Here is a 23,855-nt window from a genome sequence, read left to right on the forward strand (position 1 = left end):
TAGGTCAAGAGTACTGGCCTCTCCAATGCCTGCATCCATCATGGCCAACGCAAATGCCACCTCCTTCAGGAAGCCCCCCAACCACCCCGACAAAGTTGGTGCTCACAGGCTGCTCTGTCATATTTAAGTGCAAGGTTGGCTCATGCTTCGGTCTTCCCCTTCCCCTGGAGCTCTGGGCTCTGCCTTCCTCACCCCTAGATCCTCAGGTCCTCACTACAGGGCTGCCAACCAGAGCGAGCTGCCCGTTACAAACCTGACCGCCCCCTTCTCTGCTGAAACCCTTCCAATGCTCACCCTGCACTTAGAAGAAAGTCCACACTCCTAGTCCTGCCTCCCTCTGAAGCTCTGAAGGTCCTGCTGGCTTCCTCAGCCCCTTCTCCCAGGCTATCTTCTTCCCACACTGGCCTCCATTCCATTTCTAGAATGTTCCAAGATGTCTGCCCCTCAGGGCCTTTGTGCATACCGTTCCTCTACTGGAATGCTCTTCCCTGCATCCTCTACATCTCTGTTTGGAAGTCAGCTCTTCAGCAAGGCCCTCCCTTCCCCTGAATGACGGCCCTCCTGTGATGTTCTCTCCCAGATCCCTGGACTTCCACTTCAGAGTGGTGGGAACTGCTGTCATTTCATATTTATCTGTGTACTTATATGTTTCATGGCTGCCTTCCTGGCCAGCCCAGGGCCTGCACAGTGCAAGAGCTCCACCAATATTCAGGGGAGGAATGGAGCGCTCCTAGTTGGCAATTCTGCAGCTCCTCTGACTTGTATGGCTATTGAATTCTGAAGGGAGCTCTCTGAGAACAAGCCACAGCCACACCCAGTAACTCCATCCGGTCACACTCACACACTCACATTCACACTCACTCATGCACTACAGATGCAAAGCAGAAAAACAGCAGAGAAGACATAGATGAGGTTGCAGCTGTGGTTTGGCATCCATGATTCCAGGATGGGCCCTTCTGACTCCCTCTGCCCCAAACTCATGCTGCCTTAGGACCTCCAGGACCAGGACAGGAGTCTGCGGGGACAGAACCATTTGGGTGGAGCCTGGAGCCAGGGTCTCTCGGCGCATGTCCTTTGATATTTCCCAGACAGAAGGACTGGGGACAAGAGCCATACTCAGGATCCCTAGAGCTGTCTGGCTCCAAGACTAGAGAGCAGCTGGCAGCCTCAAGCTCTTCATCTGAACCTCTTCTCTGCTCCACCCAGCCACCTGGGACTTTCTGCCCCAAATAGAGGTCAGGGTGGAGCAGAGTTTCCAGGAGGGAAATATGGTCTGGGCCCAGCCCTGCAGCCTTGACCGAAGAGCCTGTCCCTCTCTTCACCCTGGAAGACCAGGGCCAGGGCTCTTCTGAAACCAAGATCTCTCCAAGTCTCCTTGGGAGAGAAAGACAGAGGAGAGGATGAGAAAGGAGATAAAGGGAGAGAGATACTCAACCAACAACTATTTATTGAACAAGGCACTTGGAATACAGAGACAAATTAAGATGGTAGGGTGACTGCAGGTTAAAATTTCCCATTCTCCTCTAGCCACATAAAATATGGTAGATAATATATTTTAAGTGTTTTAGACATTGGATTTAGACACTGGAACCCAGTTTCAAAAGCAAGAAAATATAATTTTTAGATTCTAAGAAAGGAGGAACCTATACCAGTGAGAGAGGGAAAACCAAGGGTGGCTATGGATTGTTGGGGCTGAGATTTTAATGCTAATCTGGGTCTAGGTCCAGTCTATGGGCCTGGTGTTGGCAGGAAGTCAAAGCTGAGCTCCCACTATGAAGCCAGGTGTCAGAACTGATTAAAGGAACAGAATGTCTCAGCTATCGGCCTGGGTGGCTGCAGGAATTGAGATGCTTTCTGCCAGGCCATGGGTGGAATGAGGAATATGGACACCAAATCAGAGCTTCAAGCCTGAAACATACCTTAGTGTGAGCCCCACATCTAAGCTATCCACTTAGTGTAGAACTCCCAAGCTAAGGCACTACATCAAAAAAGTCTCGAGTTTATGAGCATGCATGGGCACACAACCCCAAATTACCAACAATGCAAAGAACAACTACACTGTGAAACCCAGCTTATAGACTCAGCATGCTAAAGAGTTCACACCTGAAGAGCTAGAAATAATATAAACTAAGACTCTGACCCAGTCACTGGTGTCTCAGGGCTGCCAGTCTGGAGGATGCAACAATTCAGTGAGCAGTACCAGGCGGGTTTAGTATGGCTAATAGGACAGGTAAGCACCAAGAGGTATACGTACCTGGCCATGGCCAGAGACGAGGAGGATGCTGGCCTAAAGTTGGTCAGGAAGACAGGAAGTGACACCAACTTTTTGCGAGAAAGTGTAATGCAGCTCTGGCCTGATCATGTGTATTGCCATATGTATATAGTTGAAAACATGCATTGCTGTATATAGGTGCCAATGTAAGAAACAGCCAAATCTATAGAGAATTTTTATGAGTTTATTTTGAGCCAAACTGACAATTGCCAGGAAGCAAATTCTCAGACTGAGAAAATGCTCCAGAGAATGGCAGTTTTGCAGCTAATTTTACACATCAGAATCAAAGGGGAAAACATAAGGGGGTGACATGATATCCATTGGTGATAGATAAAGGAGGCAGGAAACATCGCTGGCATTGGGTAAATAGTAAAATGGAGAGACATATACTTCTTTTACGTTAGTGGGTACAGAATAGTTAACAACATTTACAGCACGTACAGACAGTATTTGGGGAGCAAGATAACAATGAGGGGTTCTGTATTCTGGTGGAGGCTGTGCCCTGTGCAGTCTGTACAGGAGATTTCTCTGACATTTCAAAGGGATGTCATCTTAGATGCAAAAAAAGACAACAGACAGGCTTACTTAGGATAAAGACTGACCTTTGTCAGGGAAGCTACTAGAGCCCTAAGATGTGACTACCCACCAGGACACACATTCATTTATAAATTTTTATATTCAGACCATCCTATGTGGTTCCTCCCACTCACTGAGTTTGTAGGGCCCACCATGCAGGCCTCCCTTGAGCTTGCAGGGTTTATAAGTGGCCCCTCTTTGTCCATAGTAACATGCACGTAAAGACATACAACCGTGTAGGCAAGCAAGGGTGTGTTTGTGCCGTGCTTATACAAGAGCGTGCGATGTGTACAGTGGTGATACCATGAGAACATGTTTAGATGCTCAAATCTAAGTGGGCACATAGCAAGCATAAGCATGAGTACATTTATACCACGTGAACTTGGCCAAGCTCCTATGTCCTTCCCAGTCCTTCCTTTACTCATCTGTAAAACAGGCATCCCAAGGGAGTTTTGGTAAGAATGAATGAGAAAAATTCATGAAAAGTGTCCAGACATATGGGAATTTCTTATTCTTGCTTATTGGTGTGTGTGTGTGTGTGTGTGTGTGTGTGTGTGTTGGGTAGGGCAAGCCCTCAAGTTTAACTTCCCAGGTTTCTTGAGGTCTTGCCTTCCTATCCACTCCCCCTTGACCCCAGGAAGCCTCCCATGGCCCTGACTCAGCCACCAAGCAGCCACCTCCTCCATAGCAGTGTGGGGACAAGCTTGTCCAGAGAAGGGCCCAGGGCCTGGGCTGGGCCTTCCCTCCTCCCACACCCATTCTCTCCCTTTCTCCTGTCCCTGCGCGGTTCTGCTGAATGCGGGTATTTCTCTGGCTCCTCACACACAGATCACCGCTGCTAATTTTATGCCCGGGCTCTGATACAGTGTAATTTGAGGCCAGACACTCTGTCAGCAGTGGGATCCCATCCTGCTGCTGCTGCGGTTCTGTCTCCCCGACCCCCTCCCCACCCGGGAAGAGGAGACAAACTTCACACATTCCATTAAGCAAGTATTTATGGCGCTTTCTGGGAGGGTGCGAAGACATGCCCGAAGTGATCTCTCCTGTAAGAGAACATACCCTCCCATCTCCACAGCCTGTTAGTAAACAGTCACTCAACAGTCCGAATGGGTAGCCTCAGCCCAGGGGCACTAAAGCTGGGACCTTTTTTTTCATAGAAGCACCTCTGGCCCTCCCTTCCTGCCAGGATACTTTGAGAGCACACCGAAGCTAGCAATTCAAAGATTTTAAGCAGTGAGTTTGGAGAGACAGTGGGAAGCAAATGACAGTTAAGGGACATCCTGACAATGACAAAGAGGATGAAATGCTGAAAAAAGAAAAAAAGGTTCAAGAACTCAAAATAAAAAACACGCCAGGGGCCTCTCAGAGAAGGGACATAGCTGCTCTGTGAAAGTTTATCAACGTTCATTCATAACCCAGGAAAAGGTTCAATAGGCTCAGGCCGGACCTGAGGGATTCCCAGAGCCTGAATGGGGACTGGATCTAAAAGTCACAAAACGCATACCCAGGTGCTGGGGTGCACAAGATAAAGCACAGTGCTCGGGTTAGAGATCAGGAAGCCTCCTCGGAGTAGCCAGAGGTGAAGTCAAGAGCCCCAGCTCGGGGAAATGGAGCACGTGACCCGTGACAGTCTGGGCTTAGGGGAGGTGAGCATTTTCCGCAGGACCAGGAGGTGCCCCAGGGAGCTCATTATGGGAACTCAGCAGTGGTTGGCCTCCTGAGTCAGCAGTCCTCCAAGGGAAGGGAAGGAAAATCCCAAAGATGAGAAAGTTTCGGGAAGATCCCTCCACACTGAATTCCCCAATCCTGACCCACATGTGTCTCCCTCCATAATTTATGAGGGGAGCTTCTCCGGACCGCCTCCCTGAGCCACAAATAGCCATCTTTGGCAGGCCCCAGGAGCGATATTTGAAGACAGGTGGGGTGTGGGTGAGCCAACTAGACAGCAAGCTCTCTGAAGGCGGAGGCCCTGCCCTTGTCTGCGAGGCCCCCCGCACACAGCAGAGCTGGTCTGCGACTCGGAGCCCTGGCTCTGGCGCATCCTGGCTGTGTATCCTCTCTAACCACCCGTTTCTTTGTTCTCTTTCTAAACGGAGCTGATGATATTTCCTCGCCGGATTACTGCATTATTCATTCATTTAAGAATATATTGAGCACCTACTGTATGGCTCTAAAGGAAAGTCATTGTTTTGTGATACATGCTCTCTGGAGGTGTGTTAAATGAGACAATAAATGCCAATTTAGAACAATGCCTGACATACAGAAGGGTGTCAGTGAGTTATAGATGTTAATGTTATTATGATTGAAGATAGATCATTTCCTTGGTATGGCTTGGTTGTTTCTTTTTTGATCTATCTCCCCCTGAACAACTCGTTTCTCATTGCCTTAAACATTATCACATTAAAGTCTAAATTTTTCCCGCATATTTGCCATCCACTCTAATAGCACTTGGGGAAACGACTCTGCAATTAATTAAAATGTTGACAGAAAAAGACCACAAGGGGCCGCCACGACGCAGCACTCTGCTTTTCACTCTGCAGCGCCACCTAGAGGACAAATGTCATAGCCGCAATAGAAACTTATCCAATGAGCTAGCCTGGCAGAGTGCTGTCTGCTGGATGGCACTGCTCTATCCAGACGGCCCCATCAGTCAGAATCTGATCAGACAGAATCTAAACAAGATGCCCCAGATGCTAAGGCTCCTGAATCTCTCCATTGAGCATAAATATGATAACAGCCAAGATGCACTGAGTTTACTGTTGAATCACCCCCTTCATGGTAAAATTGCAGGAGTATATGAGTTAGCATTTGCAAAGTCCTGAGAACCATGCTTGGTCCAAAGTCCTGCTCAGTACATGTTGGCTCTGATTACTGCTACTTAATCCTCACACCGGCCCCCATAAAATAGGTCATATTTTTATCCCTGGGGATAAGGAAACCAAGTTTCTGCGGGGTTAGGAAACTGAACAAAAATGACTTAGTGAGTGAGTGGCAAAGTAAGATTTTGACCTCAAATCTGGCTGACTCCAACACTTGCACTGTTAATAACTGCTATGCTGGCTCCTGGTCCCATTCATTCCTTTATTCATTCCATTAGTACCCTTTAGCTTCCACCCTGCACAGGTATAAAGGATATAGAGGTGAATCCAGAACAATTGCTGCTCTCAAGAGGCTCATGCTCCTGTTGGAGTACACATATAAACATGTAGGTGTGTGTGCATACACAGGCATGTACACACATGCGTGCACACATGTACACACATGTTTAATGCATGTGTGTGCGCACACACATACCTGTATTGCGTGCACAAATAAACACATACCCACATGTCCGTGCATGCACACAGAACAAACTACAATTCAGATAGAAACCAGGAGATACATGTTAAGAATCCAGGTTCCCTGATTCCGTGCTCAGTGCTGTGTCTGCTCCCAGGGGGTTACAAATGCAAATGCCTCCAGGGACCCAGCAGGTATCCCTCTGTGTCAGATGGAGCAAGAGTGGAGAGGCAAAGGGGGGGGAGGTTGTGGTTTAGGGCCTGCCCCTCTGTGCCATCACCTTCTGATGCAGAACTCCAAGGGCTTCATGAATTCTAAATTTGAACCTGGCCTTCCAGCTTGTTGTGAAGGTGAACTTGTCAAGGTAGGGGGATAGAACATCTTATTAGCAGTTTGTTGGCCCGATTGATAGCTTTACGTGTTTACACATGCATGTGGGCCTCCATCTGTACTGTTGTTCCAGTCTCTGCGAGTGTTGGGGTCAAGAAGCAGGGCAAAGGGACTGGTAAGCCACAGTAATCCCCTGGATTTCATTCGGAGAGGAAAGAGAATTCATTGGAGTGTTTACATAAAGAGTGATGTAATCTGATTAATGATTTTAAAAGATCCCTTTGCTGCTTAGCCTGTGGTTCACAAGAGGTGGCACTGGAAGTAGGTAGACCAAGTGTCCCCTTCTAACAGCTTTCTAACTCAATGCTGAAAATCAGCTTCATTGACGTATGATTTACATACAATAAAACTCAGCCACTTAAAGGATACAATGTAATGGGTTTTGACAATTGGGTAACCACCACATCACAATATAGGACATTCCCATTATCCCAAAAAGATCCCTTGTGCCCTTTCCAATCAATCTCCTCCCTTCCCCACCCCAGGCCCTGTCAACCACCTATCTTCTTTCTGTCCTTCTATTTTGGCATTTCTGGAATTTCACACAAATGGGATCATGGAGCATGTGGTCTTTTGTGTCTGGCTTTTTCACAGTGTAAAAGGCTGGTGAAATTCATCTGTGTTGCTGTGTACATCAGTAAGTCATCCATTTACTGTCAAGTAGGACTCTGTTGTATGGATTTATCACAATTTGTTTATCCATTCGCAAGTTGGTGGATATTAGGGTTATTTCATATTCAGAGTTATTAAAACAAAGCTGCTACAAACATTTAAGCATAGAGGTTTGTGTGGGCATGCGTTCTCTTTTCTTTGGGGTAAATATCTAAGAGTGGTACCCTGAGTCGTATGGTAGGTGCATATTTCACTATAAAGTGTTTTCCAAAGTGGCTGTGCCATTTTGCCTTCCCACCAGCCAGGGTATCGGGGCAGATATTCAAAGTTCCAGGTCCACGCTGGCTCAGAGACAGTGACACCAGATCTGTGAAGACTGGGGGTTTAAATGCAGTCACAGACTCTTGGCTCATCATTAAACTATCTCCTCTCAGCCCCAAACCTATCCCAGCTTTCTGGCACTGGGTTTGGGTCTCCAACCACATTCCAGCTTTGCCTGCTATCCCATTAGTCCCTGCTAATAGGGAGAACTGGAGGGAACTGGAGGATGGAGAGGAGGAAGGCATTTGCTTTATATTTGCTTCTTGTGCCCACAGCGCTGCCCTGAAAGTCATAGTTGGTCCCAGTCACAATGGATTCTAGTTTTTTCCACATGCCCAGGATGAGCCTCACCCAGCCCTCCTTAGAAGGTTGAAGTTCTGAGCCCCAACTCCCTCAGGACCCTTCTCCAAACTCTAAGGCACCAGTGCCAGTTGGGCAACATCGTCCCACCAGAGCTCCCTCCACCAAGCTCCTAGGTTCTGATAACACTGCTCTCCTGTTCCCACAGCCACAGGAAGCAGTTACCGTCCCTGGGTACTTCTATATTCCCTTTTTGCCTTTTCAGTCTTTCAAGATCTGTTCAACCAACCCCTGGTATTAAATCCTCACTGCTAAAGTAATTTGTGAGCTTTCTGTTTTCCCAGCACCCAGTCAGTCCAGCAGGCCCCAAGTCTAGCTAGAGCATCCCATAGAAGGATGGGTCCCTGGACAACTCACCCAACCTCTCGAGCCATCAGTTTCTTCATTTGTAAGGGGCACCCAGGCAAAGCCTGATGCAGTTGAGGGCTCAAATAAACATTTGAGGAGCCTGCCCAGGTAGTGGTGCAATGAATAGAGCATTGGACTGGGACGCAGAGGACCCAGGTTTGAAACTCCGAGGTTGCTGGCTTGAGTGCGGGCTCACCAGCTTGAGCATGGGGTCACTGACTTGAGCGTGGGATTATAGACATGACCCCATGGTCACTGGCTTAAGCCCAAAGGTCGCTGGCTTGAGCAAGGGGTCATTTGTTCTGCTGGAGCCCCCCGGTCAAGGCACATGTGAGAAAGCAATCAATGAACAACTAAGGTGTCACAATGAAGAATTGATGCTTCTCATTTCTCTCCCTTCCAGCTGTCCCTATCTGTCCCTCTCTCTGTCACACACACACACAAATAAATAAAAAATAAACATTTGAGGACTAAAGCAAGGAAAGGAGGCGTTCAGTAGTAGTGCAGCCTCTCCCTCTCGCTCTCATGGGCTGGGAGTCCCCCTCAGAGTTTCTCCCACCCTCTCTCCAGACTTTCCACCTCTTCCTGCTAAGGGCTGTGTGCCATGAGCACATTTAGGTCAAGGACTGGGTCATATCCACCCGTGAATCTCCAGTGTTCAAAACAGGACCAAGAGTTTGTGGAAGGGAGGAGAGAGAGGAAAAAGGAGACAGGGAAAAGCGGAGGGAGGGGGAGCAAGGGAGAAAGTGAGGGGGCACAGCTGGTGGGCACCCTGTGCCAGGCATGCCCGCTCTCTGGACCAGGCTGGACCTTGGTGACTGGCGTAATATGTTTCTTCCTCCCCGTGGCCTCTGCTTCCGTGTTGAGGGAAGAGCTTCCTTTCTCCCAGCCCACAGAGTGCAATAACTGCCCGCAGTGCCCCACCACCTGGCCCTGTGCACCCAGGAACTGGGCAGCTTTGCAACAGGAGGTCCTGGAAATTCTGTAACCGCCCTCCATCCCCTCACCCTTTGGCAATCTGCTCCCAACCACAAGGCCTGAGACCTCGGCCAGGTTGCCGGTTGCCTCCAGGATGCTACCCTTCTCCAGTCCCGGCTGCTGCTGACTGCCCATGGTGCTCCCTTGGTCCACTGCCCTCGTACATGGCTGGGATCTTTCCAGCCTGTTCTTCATCTGCTTCCTCAGCCCCTCCCACCCCCACGGGCTCTCTGACTGTGGGCTTCACCCACTCCTGGCGCCTCCATCTGCACAGCAATGGTCACCCAGTGTCTCCATGGAGTGCCAGGCCCTTGTGTCCAGCCACCCCACCCCTGTGATACCCTACTCTCTCTTCACAGTGGCTCTTCCTCATGGATTCTGTCTCCACCAGTCACCAAAGCCAGAAACCTACAAGTCACTGTGGTCTTCATATCCTCCATTAGCTGCTATGTCCAGTCCATCAAGAATGGATTTTACCTCCAAAGGTCCCCCCATCTGTTCCTTCTCTCCATCCCTACAAGCTGGTCTTAATTCAGACTTTCCTCCTCACTTACCTGAGCCATTTCAGCAGCTGCCTGCAGCTGCCTAGCTGGTCTCCCTGTCCCCTCTGAGCCCTGCACTCCACCATCCACACTGGCTCCAGGGAGGCTCTCCCTAAATATAACTAACCCTCGGGCTGCCGAGCCTCTGGCTCTTTGGAGACTGAGTCCAGATTGTTCTCATTTAATACAGGCGGACTTCAGCCTCATTCCTTGCCTCTCCCAACTCAAACCCACATTGCACGTTCTTCTCCACTCATGCCCACATCCTCTCTGTTTGGCCAACACGTCTGTCTCCTGAAAGACTATGACCACTGGAAAGGTGTTGCCAGTGTAGTGAAGGGGTCTAGACTCTCTCCATCCCCGCAACCCCAACTCTTTCGTCTGGTAAGATGTGGGAGAGGGGCCTTATCTCCTCTGCTCTTCTGCAGTCACACCTGGGCCCTGCATTGTCCCATGTGAGGCACGGCCTTGCCCCTTGTTCCCCCCAAAACCACATTTACACACTTAAATGGATGGGTGGAAGCTGTAGGCATGACTGGAGGGGTGTCCCAAAGCATGGTCTACTGGGTGACTCTTCTCCCATGTACGACCTTCCCTTCCAACTCTTTTCCCTACCCAGTGGCTGACTGCACCTGTCACTGCTCTTCACTGACTTGTCGATGTTTGAATAAAAGATGCAGGTTCTTAGTTCACAACAAGGAAGATGAGTACTAAAAAGCCCTGCCCTAACTTTCCTATCACAAAGGAGCTATTTAAACCCATTCCGTTATTTTCTCTAAATGCCCCTGTAGTACTAAAGAAGAAGCTTATATTCCTATTGTTGATTCATTGATTTTCAGATATTATGTATCAGTTTCCTGTTATGGCAAATGAGAATTCATCATTCTTGCATGGGTGTTCATACACCCACAATACTCCTCCTTCTTCCCATCCTCCCCAAAATTTTATATAACAACTTTTATTTAAACATTAATCCTCATGTATGAATACATGACCCTATATATTTTTATTTATATATGTGATTTTTTCTCTTGAGCAATTTTTTTTTTTTTTACAGAGACAGAAAGAGAGTCAGTGAGAGGGATAGATAGGGACAGACAGACAGGAACAGAGAGAGATCAGAAGCATCAATCATCAGTTTTTTGTTGTGACACTTTAGTTGTTCATTGATTGCTTTCTCATATGTGCCTTGACTGTGGGGCTACAGCAGACCGAGTAACCCCTTGCTCGAGCCAGCAATCTTGGGTCCAAGCTGGTGAGCTTTGCTTAAACCAGATGAGTCTGTACTCAAGCTGACGACCTCGGGGTCTCAAACCTGGGTCCTCTGCATCCCAGTCCGATGCTCTGTCCACTGCGCCACCACCTGGTCAGGCAACTTTTGTTTTTTTATGATTAACTTTTTCTCTTGGGTAGATTTTTTTTTTCCATGAGTTAATAATTACTTTGAATTTTTACTTACCAGAATATTCTAAATGTGTGTGTATACATATATATATATATATTTAATTTTTCATAAATGTTCCATCATATTACCTAATGCATCATCTACTTTACCAGTTCTACTTTTTTCCTCAAAGCTCTCTGCATTAGATTTTTTTTTAAAAGTTAGTTCTAACTATCCTAACTGTTCATTTGACCTCCCTATTGTTTCCTGCAGCTTTATCCACTGTTCTTCATCTGAGTTGACCCCATTTTCTAGATGCCTGGTCTTCCTTTTTGTTCTCCATTTTTCTGGAGCACATCCTCTGATATCTTTCTAAGAATGGATGTGTTAGAGGTTAGCATCCTGAGTTCTTGCATGCTTGAAAAATGTCTTTATTTCATCCTCACACTTGATTGAGTTTAGCTACATGTAGATTTGTTGAAAACCATTTGACTTTAGAATATCAAAGGCGGTTTTCCATTGCTTTCTAGTATCTTGTGCAGATTATGAGAAAAACAAATATACTGACTCTATTCTTATTTTTGTTTCATTGTATTAAACCAGTTTCCACCCTTTGGGAAACTTCTGGGACTTTTACTCTGGTCTTCCTGAATTACAAGATGATGTGCATTGTGTGGATTATTTCTCGTTCATTTTACTAGTTCCGTGGTAGGCCTGCTCAGTCTGAAGACTCACAATCTTTCAGTTTGGGGAAATTTTCTCAGTGTTTTTTAGATAATTTTCTCTTCAACTTTCTCTGTTGTCTTCTTTTTAAAAAATTTCTTCTAAGTCAGATGTTAGACAGCCTAGATTGTTTTTCTGTTCCCCCTCCTCATATTTCTTTCTTTTATACCCTTGTGACTTATTTTTCAACTCTATTACTGAAATTCTTAATTTGGCTTTTTTATATTAAATTTCTAAGTGCTCTATCTCCATTCTCATTCTCTAATTGTTCAGTTGTCATAGCATCCTATGCATGTTTTTGTGAATTGTATCGGTCAGCTTTTGCTGTGTAACAAACAACCACAAAAGTCTCAGTGGCACACAATAATAAGCAATTTATCATTACTCATACATCTTTGGCTTGACTGGAGTCATTCTGTTTCAAATGACTCATTTTTGAGCCCAATATAGAGGGAGAACGTTTCTTCTCAGTTCTTTTTTTTTTTAATTCATTTAGTTTGATGTTTCTGTTTCACACTGGAGGTTTTCCTCGTGTGTAAAAGGTTTCCACTTTGGTTGTTTGTTAATATTTAAGACAAATGTACTAAACAAACAAAACCCTGTGGATTGACAAGGGTCCATTTGGGTGTTAGGATAGGAAGTCAAATATGTTGTTGGGGACACTCACAAATGATAACCTGCATGACTTTTTCTAGGAAATTTTCCAGTAACTTGTCTGGCAGCTGAAATCCTATACTTGAAATGTAGGAATGGGCAAGGATGGATTGGGGGTGGAAAAATCGGGCATTTTGACCATTCAAATGGCAGACTTCCAGTTTATATCAGGTGTTCAGCCTTGTGTCTGTTCACTGTCATGCTGGTGGCCTTGGGGTCCTGAGAAGCCTGCTCTAACAGTCTCCAGAGAATAAACCTCCTGCAGGAGGCTCAAGAGCAAGGTCTTGGCTCTCACCTCACCCCGTCATCCTCTCCACCTGCTCCTCTTAAGCCCTGAACCTTGTTGGGCTTCCAGAGCCTCATTCATTTGCTCCTCACTGTTATCCCCTGTGTGTTCTGGTGTCTTCTGCCTTTCTAAATATGTTACCAGCATTCCACACAAATCTCCCTTCTATAGTGGGTTTAACCTCTTATCTGTTGATACTCTTTCTATTCCCTTTGTCCGCAGGGGGGTTATACTTTCTATATCTTTTCTCTATAATGTCAGCAAGTTCTCAGGAGAGAGGAGAAACTAACACCTCTACCTTTTCTCAACAAAGTGTTTTATTGCAGTGTGTGTGCATGCGGTGTGTGTGCATGCGGTGTGTGTGCATGCGGTGTGTGTGTGTGTGTGACTGCCTTCCATTCAGACTATGCTCAAAAGGCCTCTCTTTCTTACAACAATACAAAAGTTAATCTAGGTATTTTTCTGAACTAAGAAGTCATCATCCTCCAGGAATAGAGCATAACAGGCATTTTTTTTTCTTTTTTAAATTGGCAATGTGTATTCTTTTTTCTTTACGTTATTCCTCTCATTTTATAGAAAAGCAAACCAGGTTGGAGAGAGAAATGAATTGTCCAAGGTCACAGAGCTGGAACTTGAGTTCCATCCTTCTCATCTCAGAGTGTGGCTGCTTACCCTACACCACGGGGCTCTGAGCACCCCGCCCCCGCCAGATGGAGAACACAGGTGCAGCAGCCACGCGCTGACCAGGTGCTTCACCTGGCTTATTCAACACTGCTGGCCACCTGTAGTCCCTATCTATACACAAGGAAACTGAGACCCAGAACTGCCAAAGTGACAGTACATGTCCTCAGAAGTCAGTCTGGTCACATAGAGCTGACTTCACCCATTTCCTCTTTCTTCCCGTGCAGACATTTCTAACTTTGTTACAAATTCAAAAAATAGTTTCCCGATGGACCCCTATGCATCCAACACAGTCATGGGGGCCGTGGAGAACATGAGGCAGCAGACACTTAGGAGAGGGTTTTCCCTTTGGAGCCATCTTTCTCCATGCCCGGTGGGGACCCAGAGGCGGGGGAGTCCAGACACCCTGTGTGAGGCCACTAGGCTCCTGTCAGACCAAGAGCTCTCTGTTCTCACCACCTGAGGGACCACACTCTTTATTTGTTAACCTGGTTACCAAACTGTTGTCTCACAGGCTAATCCAATTTGCAAACCTATTTGGATGAAGGTTTGAGGGGGTGAGTCATTATTTTGCATACCCCTTGCTGCTTGTTTAGTGTGTGCTGGGGAGAGATGAGCAGAGCAGTCTGGGGGCTTCCCATCTCCATCCTGAATATGGGGATGGGCAGGACACAGACCTTCAGGCTACAGAACCAGGCCAGATGGGTGTCCACAGTGCCATGTGGGTGTCGGCAAGAAGCCTTTCCAAGCCCTGTGGACAAACTCTGGGGAAAAAAATGGGTCATCGAACCCTGTGCAGGCTTCAAAATAAAAGCCTTTAAATAGCGATAGGCTGGAAGTGGCCTGGCAAGGCAACAGACAAGGGGGCACTGGGCAGCCGGGGGGGGGGGGCGGCAGGGGACAGGGACCAGGCCAGGGGTGAGAAAGGAGCTCTCTAGGGAAGCCGGCACAGAGATACACATATAGAGATACATCTACACGAGTCTGTTAAAAAGCACTGCCCCTTGGCACCTGTGTTCCCCCCCCCCAACTCCTCCATTGACCTCCAGAAAACTCCTTACAATCCAGCTACTAAAGGATTAATGCCTGATTTATGTGGAGGCCTTCAGGGACAGGGCTGCGGACCAGACAACTGTAGTTACACATTTTGAATTGGCCCCTGGAAAAAATAATGACATTAACTGACATGGATGCCACACTGGCTGAGAGCATTCACGCCACTCATTCAACCATATGCACATACACAGACCAAGGTGACAGAGCCCTGGCCAGCAGGCCCTGTGCTAGGCCTGGGGAATCAGGCAGGAGGCAGGCATAGCCCACAGTCAGGAGAGGCTCACACATCTGGGAGTTGGTTGGTTTGGCTGAAAATGGAGCAGAAGGGGAGGGAGGGAAGAGGAGAGGCAGAGAGACCAACAGGGAACAGATCACGGAGGGCCTTCTGAGTCAGTCTAAGGAGTGTGTAATGTGTCTGGCAGCCTAGGGACACGAGGATGGGAGGTGGGACCTGAGCAAGGAAGGGGCGAGACTCAGTTTGTGTTTTACCAAGAACATCACTGATGCCAAGGGGCAGCTGGGTTAGGACAGGGCAATTAGGTTTTTTAAAGACAAAAATAAAAATGGGTTAATCACTCTGTGACCTAGATTATTCCCATAAACCTTTAAAAATAAAAATGAATGATGAACATATATCTTTTAAAAATAAACAGTATATTTCATTGTACAGATGATCCATAGGTTTCTACCATTGGTGGAAAGTGAAACTTTATAGTTTATTCTGCTATTACCCAAAGCTTCTGAAATAAGCATTCCTTTGGGAGAATTGTTATAAGTATCCGTAGGGTAACCTCCTAGTGGTAGAATTTCTAGGTCAAGGGCTTGTGCTTTTTAAATTCACACGTAGATATCACCAAATTCCCCCCCCCAAAGGGAAATTTACTTTTCCTGTCCTCATTGCCACTGCTAGATGCAATTGTACTTTAAAATTTTTGCTCATCTGACAAGTTAAAAAGGAAAAGGCATTTTATTTTGATTTGTGTTTCCTTGGTGGGGACAAGGTTGAGCTGATTTGTGTGCATTTATGGCCATTTGTGTCTCTTTTCTCTTTACCCTCTGTGCCTCGGACCCTGTTTTTCTGCTGGGTTCTTGGTCAAATAAGTTTGTAAAATATGATTTTTATGTTTGTTCGCTTATAGTTTGCATGGGCGCTGAGCAGCGCCAGGTAATTGTGGTCTGTGAAACTGCAAATTACCTTCCTGCTTGGGAAGGGCCATTGTTTTGCTAATGTTTGCTGGAGGAGAGGTTTTCACGCCAGAAAGTTTTGAAAAGAGAGAGAAGAAGAGGCAAAAGGCAACCATGTTTTGCAGAGAGAATGCAAAGTGCTGAAGAAGAAGCCAGTTTGTGCAGAGAGGAGAAGGTGTGCAGATGGGGAACCATAGGTGAGGGGCTTTGTGAGCTCCACTCAGACTGGTGAGGCCTTTGATTCTAGGAGAAACCAGAGAAAATTCTTCTGGTTAGGGAATCGGAGACTGTGTCAGGGCTTTGGGAGCCCTGAGTGAAAAGGAAATGTATTCCCTGTGTGTTGCTCGTCGGCCAGTGTGAGACTTTAATAAAGGAATGGCCCACCATTTTATGGCTCCACTTTCTTTACCATCTGTCTGAATCCAATGAGAACCTGCATGTGAATGGCCGTGATGGCCGTGACTACTGGCCTTACAGTTCTTCATCCTTTTCTCATTGGTTTTGAGCTCTTGGTCAAGCAGCAGTGGCTGGCCCCTTTTCTATTGCATGTGCTGCAAATACTTTTCTTCCCATTTTGTGGTTTGCTTTTAACTTTGTTGATGGCATGCTTTGCCTCGGAGTTTTACATTTGCCTACAGTCACATTTATCAACCTGTTTATTTATGGTTTCTGGGCCACCTAATAGCTTTAGAGCTGTCCCTCTCCTTGTCAGCAAGTTGGAGGAGTTGCTCCAGGTTGCTGGGGGAGTTGGTGACTGGCTACATCCCTGTGTCGTCCTCTGCCACCCCCACCTGGAGATGCAGCCCCCTCAGAAGATCAGCAATCCTGGTGGCTTCTGAGAGGACTGCCACTTCCCCCTGTCATGGCCAACTTCAGGATGCGCCCCACTTTGCCTGTCCCCTGAGAGCAGCTCCTTTTAAGGAGCTATGCATCGTACATGTCCCATAATCCTCCAACTGAATTTACCAGCTCTTGCTTGCAGGCAAGACATCAGCTAAATTTCGAACACAGCTCATCTATCAGATGTACGTCAGTGGTGAGGAGTGGTGGGAGCAGCCACGCCCATGTGTCCTGAGGGCTGGGGGCCAAGCTTTCCCTTGCCCTCCAGCATCTTCCTTCACTCAGAAATTCCACTGTCCCACCACCAGGACCCCATTTACAGTGAGCTACTTCCGCCATCGCAAGCATTCATCCATTCGTTCAACACACATTCACTGAGTGCTTCCTTTTGCCATGCACCGTTCTGGGGTGGGAAAACCTCTGAGATCTTCCTCCTAGTGGAGGATACGAATGATGGGCAGATGAAAGTGTGATCCCCAGTCAAGCAGCCAAAGAGACTTGAAGAAAGTAAAACAAGGAAAGAAAGAAGCAGAGGGGAGGGCTGGGTGCTGCCGTAGATGTGGAGGCGGGAAGGCCTCTCCCATAGGCAACACTGTGCTGAAGTGCTAGAGGGCAGTGAGGGTAAGGAATCTGGTGAGAACATTCGTGGGGTGTCACGGGGCCACGGGGCTGGCAGGCTCCCGAACTCGTGGTGGAGGAGGAAGGTGGTAGGAGGTGAAGTCAGAGAGAGGACAGATTTTCTTTCTACATGTGATGGGGGTCATGGAGGGTTGAGAACTAGGATTAGTGATTTAATTTCCACTTTCCTAGGTTCTGTTTGCATTGACCCTCTGCGGCAGCCTACATGCAGGAAAGGCCAGACTCGGGTCCCCACCAAGAAGGCCTGATGGGTAGCTCCAGGCCAGCTCTGACGCGGTGTTGCAGGCATCTAATGTCACTCGTGTTCCATCGTGGGGATGTGCATGAGGCCCTTCCTGCTCTGGGCACAAAGTCACATGCAGCAGGGTTCCCCAGCCCAAACCTGCAGCCGTTCTCCTGGAGGGAGAAGCCCCTCCAGCGCACCTGGAGAGCGAGGCCCAACAAGCTTCAGGGGCAGGCCCAGCTGTGACCCTTCATCCCATTAACAGGCTCCAGCTGCTCAGCCTGGCCTCTGAGGTCAGGATGGAAGTGGCAGGGGGTGACCGTCTTGTGCAGACACAACAGACTGAGTCTGGCTGAAGGTTCCAGAGTTGGATTGGGCGGTGCACCCAGAGCTGAGCCAAATGTGCAGGCCTGTGCCAGCTTGGGAAGCTGGCAGAGGGAGCAATTACAAAGCACTTGGCACACCTGGTGGACAGCGAGGCCCAGAGAAGAGGCGCTCCCTCCCATCTTCCTCTGTGATCACAGGGCAGGTGAGACTAGCAGACCTCGGAGTGGGCAGCTGAGGCAGGGGTATCAGGACCAGGCCAGGAAGAGCCTGACCAGTTTCTCATTTGACATCAATCAAACACACACACACATACACACACAATCCGCTCCCCACGAATAGCTCCCATCATGCATTACTGCAGGGGGCAGACCCTATCAGTGATAACCCCAAATTCCACCACTAAGTCCCACCTGGACCACCAAACTGCACATATATAGCCATAACCAAGCCTCATTCAAACTGACTTTCTTTGAACATCCAGAGTAGGGTGTGTCCCTAAAAATGCCTCTTAGTCATTAAAAAGGCCTCCAGTACATTGGAGGTAGAAATTTTATGCGCATCAGAGAAAATACGGGCTTCGGAGGAGAAACCATTAAAGCTTTGTGTGTCTAGGGCGTACTATTAGAGCATCTGGAAATGTCAGCTGTGCAAAGGCAGCTTGATGTTCAATTCAGAAATAAACATGACTGCGGCACCTTTTAAGCTATACTTTAATCTTCCTGCATAAATCTTCCCCCAAACAAAAATTCACTTTGCAAAGAGAAAAGAGCACTCCTCTGCTATTTGCACTGTGCATTCATTCTTTCTCAGTTACCAGGGTGATGGCAAACAGGAGAGAAAAGCTCTTAGGCCCCGGAGTGATGGCTCAGCATTGCCGGAGCTTTTTAAATGCAATCAAAGGGAGAAGCTGGGAGTTCAAACGCCCCTTGACAGAAGAGCTTGTCATGTTGGGGGATATGCAGTGGGTCTGAACAGATTAATTTCCTCCCAGCATAAAATATTCCTTCTGATCATAAAGAAATCTGCTCGGCAGCAACTCCAGCAAACCACAGAACTGTGGCAGGAGGGCTGCTGAGTGACAAAGCACAACTTTGATGGTGACAAAAAGAAAAGAGAAAGTGAACACCTTTGAACTCAACTTTGTCTTTTCCTGTCATCTTCCAAAAACTAAATCCCCAACCCTCCTGCCCTACCTCCACTCGAGAGCTATAAGTCTCTCACAGCCTAGTATGAATTAGACTGTTGCTGAGCAGATGAACAGGCAGCCAGATGAACCTGGGGGATAAAAAGGCCAGAAAGGTCAAGATGAAGACACAAGATCAAAAATTCTGCTTCGCTCCATGGCACCTTTCTCAAGGTTACCCTCGTTTGCATCAGGCAAGAGGAGTTCCCAAAGTTGTCACATGGAACACAAATCACATGAGATGTTCCAGCAGAAAAGTTTCCAGAACATTACAGGCCTCTCCTTGCCCCCCTGGAGGGAAGACACAGTTAAAGACTCTCATTTACCTTTTGTGTTTCCATTGTGTGTTTCTCAAGTTTATTTGGCCCTGGATGCTGTCAGACACCTGAAACAGTGTACTAAAATGAAAGTCATTTCCCCTAACTTTCAGTGTGTCCAAGGCAAGAGCTGCCAACTGTTCCTACATACCCAAGTGAGATTCTAGATTGGCCATTTTTTCTAAAGGGCCAGATAGTAAGTACTTTAGGCTTCATGGGCCATAGCCCATGAGCCATTAGAGAGAAAAGAAAAAAAGGCAGTTGTTGGCTGGATTTGGGCTAGAGTTTGCCAAGCCCTGTACTAGACCCCTTATGCTGGTCTTAACAAAATAAGAAGGTTTAAAAGTTTTGTGACTCTGGCCTCTCATGCACTGGAAGTTATAAAAGGGTTAAAACCAGAGAGGCAGAGAAGTTGAAATGCATTTTTGTTTAGAAGGAGTTGTTGGAGGATCATGTGTCCCAATCCCAAAGTTTAATTGGTGGGGTGCATTTCAGTGATCTACTGTGGAAAAAGCCATCTCAAAATGTCATCTCCATTGAGATACCATTTCTGATGATCCTTTGGGTTGGGCACTTGGTAGTTCTTTTGCTCCATCTGGTGTCATTAAGGGTTACGGCTGGGACTTAGCTGTAACTGGAGTCCATAGTGGCTTCACACATCTGGTACACTGACTGGGGTGGGGGTGGGGGGCTGGAAAGGCTGGCTGGCTGGGCCTCTCTCTCCAAGGAAACCCTCATCGTTCAGCGATGAAAACTCCATGACATGGCGGCTGGATCCCAAGAAAGCCAAGGTAAGAACTGCAAGGTATCTGGAGGACTAGGCTCTGAAACTCACTCGGTGTAACTTCTGCCCATGCTGTTGATCAAAGCAAGTCACAGGGACACCCCAGAGTCAAGGGGATGAAGAACTAGATTCCGCCTCTTGTTGGGAGGAGCCACAGGCACAAGAAGCAATGGAAGCATTGGTGGCCATCTTTGGAGATAATCTCCCATAGTCTTCCCTCTGGCCATATAACTTTGCAAATCTTCAACAGACAAAATACACCCAACCCCTGCCGAGTCTCCCTACCATACCATCCAATCAGAGCATCCACTCAAAGTCCAGCATCTCTTCACCTGCTTCAGGCCCAGCGCAGGTGAGGTTCCGTGAGTGCATCTCTTGGTCTGGTGATGGAAGAACTAGAAAGATCATTTATTTGCACCTCCACCTCAATCCACACACACCCAACATGCAGTCATGAGATAGGGGCTATATCTCACTACTGAAAACAGAGTTGTAAAGCAGTCAAAGGGCCACAGCAATCTGAAATCCAGTTAGGCACACATCACCAGTCGGTTCAGTGTCTGCATGGCTTCAAATTTCACTTCTGGTACAAACGTCTATATCCATTTTCTATTGCCGAATAAATGTTAAGCCCAACATTCAGTGTGTTAAAACAACAACAGCTGTTTATTTGCTCATGATTCTGCAACTAGTCAAGGCTGGTGAGAACAGCTTGTCTCTACTCCATGGGGTATTGGCTAAGTCACTTCAACTCAGGCTGGAAGATCCAAGAGGGTTTTGCTAACGCGTCTGGCACCACACAGAGTGACTTGGAAAGGCTGGGGGCTGGCTAGGTTCTCTCTCACCCCTTGTGGTCGCCCAGCTTCCAGGGCCTCTCTCTCCGCCAGGTGGTAGCATTTCTTTACACAGTGGCTGGGTTTCTGCTGCATTGTCTGTCAAAGCAAGTCTGGAGCAGCCTGGATTCAGAGAGGGGAAAGAGACTGCACTTCTTGAAGAGAGAAGACACAAAGAATTTGTGACTATCCTTAATTCAGTCTAGTCTACCCTTTGGCCACAGATTCTCCATATGTGAGATACACTCTCTTCCTACCGTGACCCCCAAGTCGGCTCTCATGTGGACTTGAAGCTCCAGGTCCAGGATCTTACTGTCTTGGTCAAGTTCTGGTGTAAATGAGGCTCCTCAGACACAGTCCTTCAAATTCACCTTCCTCTTGATTCAGAGACTGAGGACTAAAATACCTGTTTTCCGTCCTCCACACACTCGGCGTGCAATGGTGAGACAGGGATGCTCCCATTCAGAAAGAAAAGGAGGATGGAGCACAGAGCAGTCTCTAGTCCATGGCAAATCTGAAAACCCACCTGGCTACATGTTTCCATTTTCTCCTGCTCTAACGCAGGAAATGCTTCTTCACTGAGGAGTAATTCCCTAATCTATTGTCCCCGTTGGCTCGTGGTCTGACTTCTGGGTTCTTGGCTTTTCAAGAAGAAATTGCTAACCTTTCCAGCAGAGTAGCTTTCTCAGTTTGCTTCCTAACTATATATAAAGTGGAGACCCCAAAGACCTCTTTTCTTTCTTTTTTTTTTTTTTTTTTTGCATTTTTCTGAAGCTGGAAACAGGGAGAGACAGTCAGACAGACTCCCGCATGCGCCCGACCGGGATCCACCTGGCACGCCCACCAGGGGCGACGCTCTGCTCACCAGGGGGCGATGCTCTGCCCGTCCTGGGCGTCGCCATGTTGCGACCCTCCTGGGTGTCACCATGTTGCGACCAGAGCCACTCTAGCGCCTGGGGCAGAGGCCACAGAGCCATCCCCAGCGCCCGGGCCATCTTTGCTCCAATGGAGCCTTGGCTGCGGGAGGGGAAGAGAGAGACAGAGAGGAAGGCGCGGCGGAGGGGTGGAGAAGCAAATGGGCGCTTCTCCTATGTGCCCTGGCCGGGAATCGAACCCGGGTCCTCCGCATGCTAGGCTGACGCTCTACCGCTGAGCCAACCGGCCAGGGCCCCCAAAGACCTCTTTTCAATGAGAGCTGTCTCTGTTCCTTTAAGTCCAAACTGATGGTTCTCTGACCAATCACCTTCCTTAAAAACTTTGTAGGTTTCCCATAAATCCTATAGGAAGTTTCTATGTGCCTCCCAAAGACCCCCTCATCATTCTTCCCAAGACAGACTTTTTTTCTACTTTGAGCATGGCAGCCTATGTGGAGAAAACACTTTTAAGATTTCTTAAAATCTTTTGTCTAGATGAGATAGTCTATGAAGAACAACCTCAAGTCTTTCAAAAGTGTTAAAAAGAGGTCTTACAGCCTTGATATGTATTTATTTTGAGGTCATATATACAGTATCCCTCAGGTATCATTCCTCAGCTTTCAGAATTTTTTGTTAACTGGGAAGACTATCCTATGTCCTCCGTTTCCTCAAAATCCTCCTGGAAAATTGAACAGTCCCTTCTTTAACATACTGTTCTCTTGAAATACCTGATGATATCTCCTTAAAAGAAGCCAATTTTCACTTTCAATCCTGCCTGAAAACCTCCTTAGACGATCCATGAGTTACATTCTCTATTATCTGTGTCATTGGAAGTCACAGTGCTGCAAAACGTTCTGCCTGTAGGACCAGCATGCCCACGGCTCTCACGGCCTCCACCAACCACCCCTCCCTCCCTCCTAGTTCCACCTGCCCTGCCACCAAGTCCCTATGCCAACGTTGTGTCTTCCAGGTTTTGTTCTATCAGCATTCACTTCCTGGTACTGACTTTTATTTCAGTTTTCTACTTTTGCCATTAGTGGCTTAAAACAACAATGTATTGTGTCTCAGGAGTCTGTAGGTCTACTGGGTTCAGCTGAGCAGCACTTCTGCTCCACAGAGTGTCATTTCAGGTCACTCACGTGGCTGGATTCAACTGAAAGCTGGAGGGTAGAAATGGTGAGGGACTGGTCAACCCTCTCCGTCTTCACATGGTTTCTAATCACTGAGTAATCTAGCCTGAGCTCCCGTCCATGGCAGCCGGGTCCCAAAAGAGCAAAGACACAAGCTACAGGGTGTCTTGAGGTCCAGGCTCCAGAACTTGCATAGTTCACTTTTACAATTTCGGTTGGTCAAAGTGAGTCCTACGGTTATCTCCATCCATCAAAGGTGAGGAGACATAGACTCCGCCTCTTGCTGAGATCAATGGCGTGCACATACAGATGGAGATGAACCCAGCATGGAGTGCTTGAGATGCTCCAAGCGGACCAATTGCAAAGATTGATTCAAGTATCTTGGATACTTGTGACCCTGTGGATCGCTGTCTGACGAAGTGTCCAGGGGCTGTAGAGTAGAGGACTCTGACTAAAAAGTAATTGGCCTCCCAGCTACAGGAAGTCTATTTCTGTCCAGGGAGTTTATCTTCTATGGATGTGGCCACACAAGGGAGCAAGCCAGCATCAGGTCATCTTAGACCTTGCCCTTGACAGCTGCCCGGAGAGGTGAAGACATCTCAGCAGAATACTGTTGAAGGGGAAGAGCTGGATGCCCCGGGGTCAGGAGAGGAGTCTTCAGTGTTCTTCCTGAGAAGTGTCACCCATGTAATAGGGAGGAGCATCTAGCAGAGAGGATCTCCAAAGAACCCATCACTCCCTGAAAGACTTCACTTTAACTCTCTGCCAATCCCAGAAGAACGGACAGTCACATAAGAGAAAGTTAACCATTTTAAAGTGAACAATTCCGCGGCATTTAACGCCTTCACAGTGACCACCACCTCTATCTAGTTCAAAAACATTTTTATCAGCCATAATAAAACCCTGTACCTATCAAGCAGTTACTCTCTATTCTGGCCTTTCCCCAGCCCCTGGCCACCATCAGCCCTACTCTGGAATTTCCTATGAATGGAATGTACCTGGCTTCTTTCACTTAATA

This window comes from Saccopteryx bilineata, chromosome 1 (genome assembly GCF_036850765.1).
Source record: "Saccopteryx bilineata isolate mSacBil1 chromosome 1, mSacBil1_pri_phased_curated, whole genome shotgun sequence".
NCBI classification, from domain to species: Eukaryota; Metazoa; Chordata; class Mammalia; order Chiroptera; family Emballonuridae; genus Saccopteryx; species Saccopteryx bilineata.